At 40.0% G+C, this 15671-nt stretch overlaps 1 long non-coding RNA gene across 1 annotated transcript in view; it reads left to right on the forward strand.

Moving 5' to 3' along the window:
* The window catches only part of LOC309506814, a 360589-nt gene that overhangs the window by 343961 nt on the left and 957 nt on the right, over positions 1 to 15671 (forward strand). The window lies entirely within an intron of this gene.

Raw genomic sequence — 15671 nt, forward strand, 5'->3', positions numbered from 1 at the left:
TGTAAAAAAAGTGATATACATGTTGAGAATGTATGTTTTGAGCTTTTGTTATGCATATTCTCTTATGCTTCATTCTGAGTAAATACACCAACAAAGAAGCCATCACTGCAATGCTCTCTTTTATTTCATTTTTCGACATACCACGACATTAAAAGCTGCGTCGACCAGGACAGTTGTTCGGCTACCGGACAATGTGGTTACTTCTGCGTCGTGTACGTCGTAGGCTACGCACGTAGGCGACGCCGTCGTGAGCATTTATACTTCTGCGAATGTCTGTGTTGCTCTGCAGTTACACCGCCGAAACGCTAGTTGGCGCGGGTGGGTTTTAATGTTCCACTGTGTTTACATTCCTCGCGGCTGTTTTGAGTTTAGGTTTCTACGAGCAATGGCGACTGAAGGAGTCATACAGATGGCTGTATTTCCGCACTTCTTCAAGCAATCTCTCGGTCACTTGGTCTATTTCCATGGCTCTTCACTGATCTTCGGAATTTAAAAATGGCGGGCGCGCTTGATTGACAGGTGTCTCGTCCATTCAGCGATAAGGACGTCATTCTCAAAATATACCTACCTTTTCCGTTTTTTCTGAATTGTCGTTGTGTTTTCTGAATTGTCGTTGTGTTTTTTCTGAATTGTTATTTTGTTTTCTGAATTGTTATTTTGTTTTCTAAATTGTCGTTGCGTTTTCTGAATTGTTATTTTGTTTTCTGAATTGTTATTTTGATTTTAGACTTGCCATTGTGTTTATAATTTGTTGTTTTGTTTTTGGATTTGTTATTTTGTTTTTGTAATTGTGATTTGTTTTATACCTCTCGGCCACCGTACGATCTTGATTCAAACGCACACACAATCTTATTTCCAAATGACAATGATTCTGCTATGTCTGTTAAAGCTCTATTATGCTATTTTAAAGTTTCCTAATGTTGTTTTGGAGTCTCCTACAACAGGTTTACATTCATCAAAGGTAAAAAAAAAATGTTTAATTTCCTCATAATATACATTTGCACATCACCACATTTTCAATGATTCTCAAACGACTCGTCAAATGAATCAATCTCTCTAAATCCCGCCTTTCCACAAGCTACTCTGCTCTGATTGGCCAGACAGCTCAGTGTCTGGTGATTGGTTTACCGCGTACGCGTCGAAAACAAAAACGCCCATTGCCATAACAACGTCAGGGGCCTGTACCATGAAGGTAGCTGAACAAACTCGGGGTTACAAGATTAGTTTTGAGTTGACAAAACCAAACCGATGCAATTAGGCTTTATTGGTACCATGATGCAGCTCATCAACTTTCTTTGTCAACTCAGGCTTTGATCCTCAAGCTATGATTACTCCACGCGCGCGTGCACATAAAAGAGTGACGTCGACACTGAACAACCAATCGCGGGTAGAGCGAGAGCGATATATTTTTCCGCGGAGGAGCAAGAGATAATCATTCATAATTACGATTAATTTAAATATGTATTTCAAGCTCGAAACTATACGGTCTCTGCTGCCAAAGCAAGAGAAGACTGTTGGAGAAAGATTGCTGATTGTTAATGTGTAAGTTAAACAAATACGTTCTATATTTATGTAAAATTATGTATGTATGTATGTGTAGCCTATTTATGTGTAATATAGCCTATAGGCTATTTTTATATTATATAAAAAATGTGCATGTATGTACTAAGAAAGATTAATATTCATTGATTTTTAGATGCAACCCCAACTCCAAATGTTCTTGGCAGCAGATAAAGACAAAATATAAAAATATAATTTAAAGTGGTGAGTATTTACCACAACCTTTTATTACTTTTGTGAACATTTTATCACAAACACTTGTTTGCAGCAAACAGAAATAAAGAATTAAATTCAGTAAACCAGAATACACTGTGGCGGAGGAGTTGGCTCTGAGTAGGCAATAAGGGACGGCCGATTATGGATGTGATTACAGGTGCTGTACAATCTGACCCTGGTGCTGGCTCCTCTAAGCAAGTAACACTGGGTATGTGTGCAATACATTACTACTTTTTTAAGTTGTAAATATAGCTGACTATGTTCTGCAGTAGAGGGAAATACAGTGTCCCTGTTGAAGCCAGCACACATACACAGCACACATACACACAGTCTCCCACACAGAGGTCAGTATGCAGCAGACAGAACACCAAACATAACCTGCTTTACAACAGTTATGCTTTACATTGGCCTATTTTTATTTATTAGGGTGGAGGAAATGAAGACACTCTGTGTGTTCTCAGACAGTTGCTGATGTGAATGCAATGGGCTTTTTTATTATGGCAAACATTTGAATGTGTCGCATAAAAAAGGGACTGGCCCTTACACATCTCTTTTATTGTAGGATTTTTCACAACCTGCCCCAGAAACTGAGGCCTCTACCTCAATGGCCTTCAGAAGAAATGTGTAAGAATTTAAAACCCTTGACATAAATTACAGTCAGTCCTGTGTTTGTAGGAAGTCAAGGAACTTTTTGTGATTTTGATGAGCCTCCAGAAAACTTGTAATGATCATGTTTGTGGTGGAATTATGTTTCAGGTGGAAACCGACTCAGTCAGGGCCCTGTACAAAAGGAGTCTTGAACTAGACTGTTCACTAAAGGAGACTTGAACTAGACTGTTCACTAAAGGAGCTGACTGTGAGCTGAGGAGGCTCCAAACAAAATCAAACAGCTTGATAAAACTGATCTCAGTATGTATGTATATAGTTATATTTTATATATATATATTAGTATAACTTATTTAACCAAGTAACACTTTAGTATGAATATTTATTAATGCAACTTTCTCTTGCTCTCTTTCTCCCTCCCATCCCACAAAACCAATAAAACAGTTTGAGACCTATCTGCAGTTTCAGTGTGCTTTTATTAAGTGAAATATTGTATGGTGATTGCATCTACACTGCATACATGTTGCAATGACTTGGGAATCCTATCATAAGATTAACAGAATAATAATAAAAAAAGATTCAAAATAATTCTTAACATGTATTATATTGTATAGTAGGCTACATTTGTGAAATTTGCTTTTTGAAAAAAACAAAACAAGTGTTCATGTGATGTCACCCTATCAATATATCTTACTGGCAATTTGATAAAAGCCCTCTTTTATGGACATGGTCGATAAATGTCCGGGGAACACTATTAATGAAACTATTCATGTACTCCTGCAGAGCGAGGACCACCTTACGAATGGTTCGACAAACATATGTTTTCCCCGAGCTTCTGTGCGTCACCCACCGTGCAAGTATGTACCACTTGCAAAAAAAAAACAAAACAAAAAACGCAACGCAATACCATTTGCGGTACAGTAAGTGCATGAATTCGACGTGTTATTCTTTATGTGTGGCTCAAGAAGTTCGCAAAGATAAGACATTCCTTCCGCGGAAAATCTGTATCTTTCATACAAGTAACTATCAGGAAAGGCAAGGGGATTTTGTCTGGCTAAAAACTCTTTCTCTACGAAGTGCTCGTCAAACAATTTGCGCTGAGATGTCACAGGATTTGGAAGAAAAGGTGAAGTCATTGTAACAGACACTGGGAATAAGTTGCGTCACCTATATGTTTCTTTGCTCTCAGCTGATTGGTCAAACTTCAGTCTGAGATCTTGAATCCAGAACATAACCTGCCCCGGAGCAGGTTAGCCGTGCAGCGTAAGATACCATGGCGACGAACTCCGATTAAAGCCAAGCTACTTTCATAGTAGGCCTACCTAAAACCCAGGGTTGGCGGAAACTAAGCTGAAACATAGCTGGCTAGCCACCTAATCCGGCTTCATGGTACAGGCCCCGGGTCTGCGTGTCCTGAGGCTTCCTACATCGTAAACTAAAGACAGTAACGAACAATGACGTCGATTTTACCATATCAATCCTAGCGCGAGTCAGATGATGAAACACTGGAAGAACCAGTTATTCAACCCGGACCTCCATCGCAAGGACGAATCGAGCAGGACGTTTCTCAGTGATACACTACTTTGAGGTACATTATGAGATGTTGCAACTGTAATTCCTCACCATCAGCATTAACAAGAGCATGTACATCAACAAACCGATTATTTTACTTGTACTAATTTATTTACAGAGTATTTTTGTAATACACGTGGAAACTGTATCAGTAACAGTGCATGTATGTAATGCAGGCGCGGATTTAATGCAGGCAAGTGCCCACCCAGATTGACCGGTGGCCCGCCCAATCAGATTAATAAAAACAATATTTTTATTTTTAATAATAATAATAATAATAATGTAATACATAATAATACATAATTTCATTTTAATAGTTTCCTGAGGACATTTATGTACAGTAGCTATGAAAAATAGCTACAAAAGAAAAATATTATGTCAGCATATCACGTGTCAGTCCAGTGATGCTATCACGCAACACCGAGTTAGCTCTGAAACTTTCTGACCGAAAGTAGCAGCGGCAACCTAAGTGAGCTATTTCTGCTCACTTTTTGTGTTGTAATGTTCACCGTCTCCTGCTTTGGCATTTGTTTACATTTTGTGAATGCACTTCTGGCTCTGTGTCTCGAAATACAGCTGAGTATATTTCCATAGCATACTTGTTTTCTTCTGTCATGATTCCTTTTAAAACACAGAATCAGCTCGTTCTCCTGTGAATTTTTTTCTGCTCGGGTCCGGCCACACGCTCTCCGTGCGCGCACTGACTTATTAACGTTGTGATAGTCTACATGCGAGTCGCGTGTAATGACAGACAGATGACCTTCAGGTTTAAAGCAGGCGGGAGGGCTGACTGACATGAGTACAAGGCATAGGCCTATTTAAATTCACTACCGAAGTACCGATCTGCTATAGTTGACTTATTTATCAGGCGTGTATAAGCTTAATAAACCGAGGCCCCTCCGTATATTCACCAGGCCCACCTATTAATGACGTTCTGTATCCGCCACTGATGCAATGTATACATTAGCCGAGCTCTAGCGTGAATGACTGATGTGAATGACTGGTGTAACATAAACGTTGGTAAAACAAATCTTGCTCCATGCTTAATCTTTCCTCAAAGTAGTGAGAATGACAGACAATCTGCATTAATAGACACAGTTGTAGGTAATAGTGGCCCATAATTAGCAGAAGTATTTAAGTAACACAGTGATAACGTGAGTTAGCCAGTTAGCAGGAGACCTACACAATATAAAACTCAAAACTAAGTATTTTGAACACCATCTTTCAAGAGCAAGCGGTTTGCGAATCCTGCATTGAACTCCGAGATTTGAGAAGCAGTCTTCAGTGAAATAAAGGGAACAGCAAAAGTTTAGGATTATACTGCTGTGGTATCGTGGTAAAGATGAATTTTAACCACAGATTCTTCACATGGTCGTCCTTGGGCAGTGAAAAAAAACTGTCTTTACCTTCACATTGTAGAGCACAGCGTTTTCTCGACATGATGCTATCCAGCATCCACAGGAATCAGCTGTCGTTTTGAGGTTCAAGTTTTCCCTGGTGTCTGCACAATAAGTGGGTGGGCAATATGCTAATGTTTCGTCTTGACGTCACAACGAAACAGCTTATGACTCGTTTGAAAAACAATTCATTTCATTGACTCAGAGTCGACTCTTACTTTTGAAAGACAATAACTTTATACGGTGCACTTTCAGATTGAAAACTTTGCAGGATGTTTTCATTCACTTATGGCTCGTTTCCACTGAGCAGTACAGTACGGTACGGTACAGTACGGTACGGTTCGGGTCTGTTAACCATGATCTGGCTAGCGTTTCCACTGCCAACAGTACCCTTACTTGATGGGCGTGGTGTTTCGATCGACGTCATTTTCGCGCGAAGAAGAACATAGTAAACTACAATGGATGACATATACAGCAGATCTTGTTCTTGCTCCTCGACATGTTTGTCACAAGCGCCGACATTAGGCTTTTCTCAATATTAAGTACGCAAAGTTTGTACTTGCCATGTGCGACTCCTACATGCAAATGGTACAGCGCGTTCTTAAAAGGTCACTCAGCTCGCTCTGCTACTCCGGTTATCTCTGTATGTACATTTTAAGCAACAATAAAACTAAATATGTTATAAAACACTACTCTGCCTCTTTTCGTTTTCATTTAAATAATGTGGTTCATGCACAACGCATATTGATTATTCACTGCACGTTATACGTTATTCTATTTAACGTTATAACAAAACGAAATTTAAAACACAACCCTAACGTTACCTCTTTTCGTTTAAATAATAAAAAAAATTACACATATTACAGGCAATATATGCATTTGTACAAATGTTGCAATAAACATCAGTGATAATCTTGTAATAAGAAAATGACAAGAAACCATATTTCTTTTTTAAAATTTCAGTTTTATCAATAATAGCCAATATAAAAGTTTAAGTAAAAGGTACAAGAAGCTATACAATAAGAAATAAAGCAAACAATTCAGTCAAATGTCCAAATGTTGCGCTCTAGTCTAACATTACAACAGTAAAGTTAAATACAAATAGCCTTTAATATGAAACTAAACTTAGCCCTCAGCCAAAACGATTGACAGGGAACGAATTATATATTCACGAGACCAAAGATCGCCCGTTAGGTCTGCACAAGACGAATTATATCTCATGTTTAACCACTACCGTCGGAGTCATCGGCGAACGTCAGAAGACCTAGCCGAGGAAAGGCTCATCCAGCCGGGAAACATGAGCGCCGAGCGCCCGCTGATCGCATGGATCTCACAACCGGGGAAAAACAAATCATCTTTATAAATTTGATTTGAGCAGATTTGAGCTTTAAACAACTACATTCTCGCCTGAAAAACTCTTAAAATTACATTTCGTGACACAGTAACAGTAGTATTATATTAAACTGTATATTAAAAAATGGCGCTTCTTATGTTGTCATTCCCCTCGTAGCACGCGCAAGTGACGATTCTCTGTCAACCAATCAACGTCCTGCAGTGAGTCTAGCTCCACCTTTTAGTACCGTACCACTGTGCTAGGTACCCCAACGGAAGGGTACCCAAAAAGTGGTACGGTACGGTTCGGCTTTTTGGTACCATTCTCAACTTTTGGCAGTGGAAACGCAAATAAAAGGGTACCGACCCGACCCGTACCGTACCGTACCGCTCGGTGGAAACGCGCCATTAGAGCTAGTTACACACTACATAAAAGGTCATTTTCAAAAATCCATAATAGGGGCCCTTAAACTTTTGAAATTACGATCAAACCGGAATATTTAAACCTGCTTTCGCGCTGCGGCTGATCCAGAGAGCTCATGTAAGCTCATGTTTATGTTTGAAACAGCTTCACAAACAGTCTTTTCAACTAGATGAACTGAAGATGATGACGTCATGCACATGTTTATTACGTGTTCAGTCTATAGTGTTTCATCGCCATCTAATGGGCTGGCAACATATATATATATATATATATATATATATATATATATATATATATATATATATATATATATATATATATATATATATATATATATATATATTATTTACTATTATACATACTATTATTTTTTGTTTGTTTTTTGTGGTGTTTTATTTTTTTATTTTTTTTGGTTTGCTTATCACTTGCTTTGAGTTTGCTTGCACTATTGATGTGAACTTGTGAAGTGTGATTTGTTTTGTTCCCTTTTGTGAATTCTGAATTTATTATAGTGACCATTAACTCTGTGAGTATTTAATTGGTAAGTTGTTTTAAGTGATTTATTCGAGACTTTTTCTAGTGGAATAAATAATATATTTGTGGAAATAAATATTTATTTTGTTTCTGGAAAGTCACGTCTCTTTCTTTTGACCCAAAAACAAACCAGCAGGGTCCTTCATATTATTCTGACCATTTGTGGACCCTTATTTGGGCATTGTTAGTTATTTGTCCTGGGTGGTATTATTCCCTGGGTGGTGTAGTCTGGCTTTTATTTGTAATACCCCTAGCTAAAGGTTACAATCTTGGCATAGTCGGCAGAGTTACATTTGGTGTGTAAAGCAGAGACGTGACTCCCTTTATTTGTTTTTTCTGATGTGGAGAAGTTGGCCCCTTTATTATCTCCATGCCCCCATGTGACTGTTAGTGTTGACATAATGGTGTCAGCCATGTCTGAAAGCTTTTTTTGCAGAACCTTTAGCCATGGGGTTTGGAAAAACTTCAATCCTGTCATTGGTTGCAGCTTGAGGCTGCAAATGGCCTGAATATTCCATATATGGGCTATTTAGAGCTGGATGTTGAAGTGTTTGGGAAATTGATTCCTAAACTTGGCGCACTCATAGTTAAAGATCCCCCAGGTACTACTACCCAGGTCTCCGGTGCATGAATGTTATTTGAGAATGTTACAACAAATTGTTTGGACAATATGGGCCAGCTCTTTCTGAAGCAGCTTTAGTGCAGCATGCCCCTAATCCTTGGCAACAAGCCCTACAGAAATGCCATAAAGTTCAAGTATATGCCCCTTTAGATTCCTCAGCCTGAGTTCGGGTTTGAGGAGGTACATGTATTCTTGTACCAGGCGGCACCATTAAGTTTATTCCTGCTACTTGTTCTCAGCAACATACTGGATTGACTGTAGTGTTTGAGCCCTCTAGTAGGGGATTGGTAGCTGGTCTTCTGGCTTCTCTTGCCATTGTTGGAAAAGTTCATGTTCCAGTCATTAATGTAGGGTTAGTTGATGTTAACTTCTATGCACGAACCGTTCTTGGTACCAGTAACTGTTGTGAGTTTACCTCGAGGTGTTGAGGATGTCCCATTGAGTGTGCAGGCCTCAGTTTCTTCCCAGATGACCAAAAGTTCCATACAGGGTAAGATAGATTCTGTTGATCTGTCTCCGGTGACCTCTGAAGAACAGTGTCAAGTTAGGGCATTTTTTATCCAAGTATTCTTCTGTGTTTTCAGCACATGATAGCGATTTGGGCTGTATTACTTTGATCACACATGATATTCCCTTGCTTGATGAGGTTCCAGTTAGGCAGCATTGACTTATGAGGCAGTCAAGACTAATCAGCTGCTGGAAACCCAAATTATAAGAGAAAGTAGCAGCCCCTATGCTTCTCCCATTGTCCTGGTGAAGAAAAAAGATGGTAGCCTGCGAATGTGTGTTGACTATCATCAACTTAACAGAAAGACAAGAAAAGATTTGTTCCCATTACCAAGAATTGAGGACTCCTTTGGAGGCTAGGGGATGGCTACGACCCTAAGAAAATTGAGACGGTTGCTAATTGGCAGTCTCTGCAGCAGGTCTCAGAACTTCGGTCATTTCTGGGCTTTGGAAGTTATTACAAACAGTTTGTGGAGGGTTTTTTCCAAGCTGGTCACCCCACTTCATCGCCTAGTAGCTGACCTGACTGGGGCCAAGAGGAAGATTACAGCCTGGTCTTGCAAGTAGGCTTGAACAGAGGAGTGTCAGCACAGTTTTCTGACTTCTCACAGCCAGTGCAGTCCTGCGTAAACTTGCCTAATCTTCACGGTGCTAACTTGCCTAATCTTCACGGTACTTTAGACTGCGGTGGAAACGCAGAAAGCAACAGGTCTGGGGGGAAAAAAGTTCCTGGGAAAAAAGTTCCTGTGAACTTATGATTTCTCTCAACAGCAGCCAGTCAATAAATGGAAAAACAAAGTAACTTGCATTACTTATTTGAAAAAGTAACTCAGATATTTTGTTGTAAATTTAAAAGTAATGCATTACTTTACTAGTTACTTAAAAAAGTTATCTGATTATGTCACTCAAGTTACTTGTAATGTGTTACCCCCAACACTGTCCACTTGGACCAGGGGAGGAACTTCGAAAGCACCCTTATTCATCAGTTGTGTGAGTTGTATTGCATTGAACAGAGTCGGACCACCCCAGCCCATCCAACTGGAAATGGTCAATGCGAGCATTTTAACTCCACATTGCACAATCTACTGCGCAGTCTGCCCTCTTGCAAGAAGAAAAACTGGGTATACTTCCCTCAAGTGGTTTTCTCCTATAATACTACTCCACACCAGTCCACAGGTGAATCTCCATATTTCTTAATGTTTGGGTAAGATCCACTATTGCCTGTTGACTTTTTCTTGAGTAGAATTGAGAATACCAATCAGGGCAGTGTTCATCATGACGGGATTTATGACCATCAAGCTAGGCTTTAATAAGTGGCCTTTGACGGAGCTTGAAGGCGGCAGCAGACCATAGAAAAGAGCGACATGATCGGTGAGTACAAGATGACACTTTGATCCAAGGTCAGCTGTTGTATTTGCGGGCAAAGATTCAAGATTGCTGGAGTTCTGTTTTTAAAGTGCTGTGAGCCTCTACACCCGGTGGGTCAGTGTTGGCAATTTGGAAAAAATTTGACCTGTGCATCGTACATGAGAGCTCAACCATCGTGAAATTTAAAGGTGCCTTTTAACTCTCTCATTTCAGACTCTGATCAAGCATCTGCGGAATCTAGAGAGGATGATCTACCGGATGACGATATCTGGTTAATGGTGATGTCAGAGCAAGAACTTTCTCCTCCGGTTATGGTACCAATTACTGTTCATTCACTTCCTTCTCCTCCTTCAAGTTGTTCTTCACTCCTGCATCAAGGCCCTGAAGGTGCCTCCATGTCATCTAGTAGAGTTCCTGATCCTGAGCCTCCTCTAGTTCATGATTCCTTGCCTAATGAACCCTCAGTGACATCAGAGGACACTGTCACTACTGTAAGTGCACCATTGCGTCAGACTTCCTGAACAACTGCATTCCAGTGTCCACTCCTGTTTGCCAGATCTGGGCCACAAGCAGGCCATAGCAATGCCACATGTCAGCCAAGAGCAAAGAAATAAACCAGAACTGGACCTTATCTGAGCCAAAACATATGTGTATATTAAATATGGAGTCATCTCAATCTTAATAAGCCTGTTAACAAGCAGAATCACTGAAGGAAAGAAGAGAACAGAAAAAGAGACGAGCAGAAACACAAAAACTACAACTGACTTCAGCCACAGTCTTAGATGAAATCATCTGAAGATAAAAGAAGACATTACATTTCTCAAGATCTCAGCAGAGGAGGATTAAACAACTCCACATTACCAGCTTCACTTACTAACCAGATTGACTTTATTTCTGTTAGGCATTGAGGCTCGATATGTAGGTGGCTTTATAAAATCATGTGTAGTGTTGTTGTCATCCTTCTTGTACTCTGGTTCATGTCTTTTTGGGCAGTAAAGTGATTTGGTCTATCACTTCCATTCTTCCCTGGTGAGTTGTCTATTTTCTTTCCTTTCCCACAATCGCGATTCACAGTCTAAATATGTGTTTGTCGAATCAATAGGGATGTGTGTGAGGTCCGTGAGGTGGTGAGTTAGTATAAGGTAAGAATCTCACCTAGAAGGAAAGGAATTTTTTATGATTGTTTTATTGAGGATAGTGGTTTACATAATTTATTTGATCAGTGTTCTTACTATGAGTTTTATTTCAGGTGTGGCCTCATAGCGCTAGCTGTTGTTTCAGGTGGCTGATTGATATAATTGTAAAGCTTATGTGTAAGCTAATTAATTCTGATAGAATTCTACTTACTGATATTCTGGTCTATAACTCCTCCCTGAACATCCAGCTACCCTGTATCTTGGTCTCTCATTGGCTGTAGGTCATTGCCAATGTAATTTTTAGTCAGAACTCATTTCACACAGCAGGATTTTGAATCGCAGACAGGTCCGGATATTTGGCATGCCAAATATCTCACGGGCATCGGCGACACATCGTCAATTCTCTCAGATCGCGTCTTTGATAATGTACACTGTGCGATTGTCACTCGCGTGAACGAGCACCGCTTTGCCTCCGATTTCTGGCATTTGTCGGCGATTTAACAAAATCTGTCTGCGAGTGAAAATCGGGGCTAAAATCGTGCAGTGTCAACTCGGCATTAATCAACCAAGTGTTAAGCGTATATGTGACAGTAAGTTAATCTTGCTTTCTGGACTATAATATATGGTAGCAAATGATTACCATATTCATATACAATAGTATATTAGAAAAAATTACATAGTATTACCATGGTGTATGCAATAAAAATTACCATTATCATGTGTTTTTTGACATCATACTGTGGAAACTTGCATATCAATACTTTTTAAACAGACATATGGATACTCTATCATTCACTCATCTGTCAGTGTAAGTTGTAATGTGTTTAAATCTATCTGGACATGAGGGCCTAGAGTTTTAGGGGATTTCAGTACGTCTCCTCTGGGTAAACAGTAATTTCTTTGCCTTAAACAGTTCCATAGACAATGTAAACAGATGCTCTAGAGAATATAAACTCTCTCTCTCACCATTGTTGAGATTCATGTGCTGATTGTTGATGTTTGTGTGTGTCATCGTGGATTCACTTTTCGTGCTCATGTTTGTTAAAATCTTCTAACTGATTGTTATAATATTGCTGGATATCATGCTGCACTAACACAGGATTTCTGGTTTCTGGAGTTGTTTAATCCTCCTCTGCTGAGATCTTCACAGATTTAATGTCTTCTTTTATCTTCAGTTGATTTCATCTTAGGCTGTGGCTGGAAGTCAGTTGTAGTTCTTGTGTTTCTACTCGTCTCTTGTTCTGTTTTTTTTTTCTTCTTTTTCTTTCCTTCAGTGATTCTGCTTGTTAACAGGCTTATTAAGGCTGAAATGACTCCATATTTAATATACACATATTTTGTGCCTCAGATAAGGTCCAGTTCTGGTTTATTTCTTTGCTCTTGGCTGACATGTGGCATTGCTATGGCCTGCTTGTGGCCCAGATCTGGCAAACAGGAGTTAGCCACCCAAGGGCCGTCATTCCATGCTGCATGTGGGCCAGATCATCATTCCACATGTGCCAGATGTGGGCCAGATCTGGGGCGTTAAAATGTTTATATGTGGGGGGGTACCCTGTGCCGAGAAAAAGGTGACGCAGAGGGGTCCTGACCAAGTGTCAATGTGACGAGTTGGGTGTGAGAACGTGTTCACTCTAAAAAATGCTATGTTGGCTTTAATTAACTTTTTTATGTCAACAGGTCCCACGTAACTAGGTTACGTTGGATTTATGTAACATTATTTATTTTAATTAACTTAAGTTATTTACATAAGGTTAATCCAATGCTGTTTAGTTGAATAAGGTTAACAGTCTTAATTTTGTCCAAAACAATGAAGAGTTTCATGAAACTGGATTATTTGTTTTGGTTGAATGTAAAAATATAAATTTTAGGAGAACTGAACTTAATTTAGTTGAACTTGAACTTAATAAATTGAAGGTAACACAATACGTCAATATCTACGGTCAATATCTAGGTTGTATTAAGGGGCGGTCACACAGCACTTTTTGTTTCATTGACTTCCATTCATATGCATGCAAATGCGTCAGACCAGAAACGCAGGCTAATACGAAAAGTTCAAGTTTGGTGAACTCTGAGATTTGAATTCGCATCACGTGAGGATGTGTGACCAGAAGAAGATTGATACTAACCACTACAATATGGAAGTAACTTTTACTGTACCTTCTGATCACACTGCACAAAACTGCATAGAGCGCATTCGACTCTTGAGGGAGCTGAAAGCATTCACTGTGATGCGTTCACTGTGAGAAGCTCCATCCGTGTTTGACTCTCTCTTGAGAGATGATTTTGAGACATGGTTTGGTTCCCGCAGCTGCTGAGGCGGCAGGTTAGGATTGATTGTGAAGAAGTCGCATCATCTCACCGTGATCACTCCTTCTAAAACAGTTGAGTGAGAGAGAAATATGTTTCTTCTAATTTTATTTTATTTTAATTTGTATTTTAAACAGTATCTGTAAAATTAACCACTCGGCTGCTATTTTAAGTATTATGCCATTAATGACAAATTAATTTAATTACATTTTTTTATACAGAAAAATTACTGTATTATTCATACAGTATTTCTTCTGTTTTATTAAATTACATAAACATTTTCATGAAGCGCGATTGGACTAGTTTTGGCCGTGATTTTGGCAAGTTTTGATTAGCAATTGGGCTGGTTTTGTTATGCAGACCTGGCAACCAGAGCTGGACGCAGGGTTTTATAAATACGGAGATCCCAAAACTGATTTTGCAAAACTCGAAGGGCTGGTCGAGGCTGAGGCCAAGAACCTTTCCCTCAAGCTTTTTTATTAGCCATTTCTTCTCTGAGGAGAGTAGGAGATCTTCAGGTGCTCTTTATATCTCATGGGTGCCTGGAGTTTGCTCCTGGCGATATTAAGGCTATCTTGCTTCCCAGGCCGGGCTATGTGCCTAAAGTGCCATCTAATGTGGAATTCTGCAGGCTTTTCATCCTCCACCTCACATGACGGCAGATGAAGAAAGACTTAATTTGCTCTGCCCTGTCAGAGCTCTCAAAATGTATGTCCAGAGGTCTTCTTCATGGCGGAAGTCACATCAGCTGCTGGTGTGTTTCGGGTTGCCCAAGAAGGGGCTTCCCACATCCAAACAGACCATCAGCAACTGGATCATTCAGGCTATATCTATGGCCTATCAGGTGCGCAGTTTGCCTTCACCTTTGGCCGTGAGGGCGCATTCAACCAGAGGCATGGCGTCCTCTAGAGCCCTCCTCTCAGGGGCCCCGATCCAAGAAGTGTGCAATGCAGCAGGATGGGCCACCCCTCATACTTTTATTAGATTTTATAGTCTGGACATCCCATCTACGCCAGGCACTCTAGTGCTCTCGTCCTTAGTGCGCCTGTGCGCAGCTTCATTCATGCTTCAGAGGCGCTACGCTGAGGGACGTTCCCCAAAGTGTCGTCATCGACGCAGTGTCTCGTTCCCTTCTCTGGGAACAAGGGTTACAGTCGTAACCTGAGACGTTTCTCATGGAGGAGCTTCGGAAGCATACAAGGAGGAGCGACGACAGTGAAGGACGAGAGAGGACCAGGGGCCTAAGGCCTGATATATAAACATTGCGTACGCACTAAAAAGACATACAAATTTGTGTACGTAATTTTCCACGCACATATTGGAATTTAGAAAAAGTAAACTTAGTGTAATTATGTGTGCACCGTCTGCACACTCTAATAAGCTTAATAAAGCCTGATTGTCGGTCCATCTGTCGTATTTTTTAAACTCCATTGTTGTTCTGAATAACAAACAACTCTTACTGCACACCACAACAGACTTTTAAAAATGGTGGTTGAAATAAAATGCGGGGGACATTTTTACCCGGAACTTCATTTAGACCCTGGTCACTGCGGACGAAACCAAGCATACCGCACAAGCCCTGAAAAGTGAAGCCAAAGCGTCTCGATCAGTCCCAGGGGGTTGGTCCCAGTATAAGTCATGAACCCCGCCCTCCCCATGAAGTCTAATGGGACGTGATGGAAACTAAACAATCAAATTACACTTCAAATAAATTTTTTCCAAAGATATTTTTTTTGTCATTTTAGGTATTTTTTATCATGCTGATGTAAGTTTAAGTGTTTTTTTTTTTTTAAATAAGTTTGGTCTTAGTTAGTTATTTGATGCCATAAAACGGTAATGTGACGTCATGATTGACAGCTGAGATTGACAGCTTCTCTAAACGAAGTAGTCACTGAGGCACCAATAGACTTTTGGGGGGATTTTCGGGAGGAGATTGGAGCTTCAACTTTTAATGTCCATAACTGGTTATTTGACACTGACATAATGAGTTGCTCTGCAGTAATCTGTAGTAACCGTTTCTGCGAGAGTGAGGGCGGGACCTTGATATCGCGACTTTTTTTACAGTCTATGGTCGAAACACAACGAGTACC

This window comes from Leuciscus leuciscus (genome assembly GCF_965113295.1).
Source record: "Leuciscus leuciscus genome assembly, chromosome: 9".
Lineage (NCBI taxonomy): Eukaryota > Metazoa > Chordata > Actinopteri > Cypriniformes > Leuciscidae > Leuciscus > Leuciscus leuciscus.